Below are 2127 nucleotides of genomic sequence, written 5' to 3'. Positions count from 1 at the left end.
CTAAGTTGTTCATAACATCACGACCCGAAGTTGTTCATGTCAACCACAACCCTGAGTTATTCATAACATCTAGAGCTTTGATCTCATAACCTATAGTCGTTCATGTCATTCACAACCCTGAGTTATTCACAGCCTTAGGGCCATGGTCTTACGACCAAGAATTATTCATATCATCCACAACCCTGAGCTAGTCATAGCATCTAGAGGCTTGAGCTCACGGGATCTCAAGTCATTCTTATCATCTACAACCTTCAACTGATCATAGCATCTAAAGCCCTGAGCTCACAACAAGGAGTAGCTTATGTCATCCATAACCCTGAGCTATTCATAGCATCTAGATCTTTGAGCTGATGACTCAAAGTCATTCATGTCATCAATAGCCCTAAGTTGTCTATAACATCCAGAACTCTCAGCTCATGACCCATAGTCGTTCATGTCAACTATAGCCTTGAGCCATTGATAGCATCTTGAGCCCTAAGCTCATGATCCAATGTCATACATGTCATTCATAACCTTGAGTTGTTCATAGGATTTATACCCTTGAGAGCATGACCCAAAGTCGTCCATGTTATCCACAACCCTGAGCTCTTCATACCATCATGAGCCTTGAGTTCACGACCTGAAGTTGTTCATTTCATCTACAACCCTGAACTATTCATAGAATCTAGAGCTTTGAGTTCACAACCTAGAATCATTCATATCATCCTCAACCTTGAGTTGTTCATAAAATCTAAAGGCCTAAGCTCATGAGATCTCGAGTTGTTCTTATCATCCATAACCCTATGTTGTTCAAAGCATCTAGAGCCTTGAGCGGACAACCCATAGTCATTCATGTCATCTACAACCTTGAGTTGTTCATAACATTTAAAGCCCTAAGCTCACAACCGGGAGTCATTCATGTCAACCACAACCCTGAGCTATTCATAGCATCCAGAGTTTTGAGCTCATAGCCTAAAGTCATTCATGTTATCCACATCCCTAAGATATTCATAACATTTGTGGCCATGGGCTCACGACCAAGAATCATTCATATCATCCACAACCCTGAGTTGGTCATAGCATCTAGAGGCCTGAGCTCATTGGATCCCGAATTATTCATATCATCGATAACCTTAAGTTGATCATAGAATCTAGAGGCCTAAGCTCATGACACAGAGTAGCTCATGTCATCCGTAACCTTAAGTTGTTCATAGTATTTAGAGCCTTGAGCTCACGACTCAAAGTCATTCATGTCATCTATAGCCCTACGCTGCTCATAGCATATAGAGCCCTCATCGCACGACCCATAGTCGTTCATGTCAACCATAACTTTAAGCTGTTGATAGGATCTCAAGCCCTTAGCTTATGACTCGATGTCGTTCATGTCATCTACAACCTTGAGCTCTTCATATGATCTATAGCCCTAAGCTCAGGACCCGGAGTCGTTCATGTTATCCATAACCCTCAGTTATTCATACTATCTCGATCCCTTAGCTCACGACCCGTAGTCGTTTATTTCATCCATAGCCCTGAACTATTCATAACATCTTGAGCCTTGAGTTCATGACCGACAATTTTTCATATCATCTACAACCCTGAGTTGTTCATATCATTTATATCCTTAAGCTCATGACCTAGAATCGTGCATATCATCCACCACTGTGAGTTGTACATAGTATCTAGAGACTTGAGCTCATGACCTAGCAAAGTTCATGTCATTGACAACCCTAAGTTGTTCACAGCATCTATAGCCTTGAGCTCACGACCCGAAGATGTTCATGTGAACCACAACCCTAAGCTATTCAGAGTATTTAGAGCCATGTGCTCATGACCTGAAGTCATTCATATCATCCAGAACCCTCAGTTGTTCATAACATTTAGAGCCTTAAACCCACGACCCGTAGTTGTTAATGTCAACCACAACCATGAGTTGTTCATACCATCTAGAGTCTTGAGCTCACGACATTAAGTCATTCATGTTAGCTACTGCCATGAGCTATTCATAACATTTTAAGCTTTGGGCTTAAGACCAAGAATCATTCATATGATTCATAGCCTTGAGCTATTTGTATGATCTAAAGGCCTGAACTCATAGGATCATGATTCATTCATATCATCCATAACCCTGAGTTGTTCATAACATCTAAA

Source organism: Vitis vinifera, chromosome 18 (genome assembly GCF_030704535.1).
Source record: "Vitis vinifera cultivar Pinot Noir 40024 chromosome 18, ASM3070453v1".
NCBI classification, from domain to species: domain Eukaryota; kingdom Viridiplantae; phylum Streptophyta; class Magnoliopsida; order Vitales; family Vitaceae; genus Vitis; species Vitis vinifera.
Note: the sequence above shows the minus strand (reverse complement) of the source record.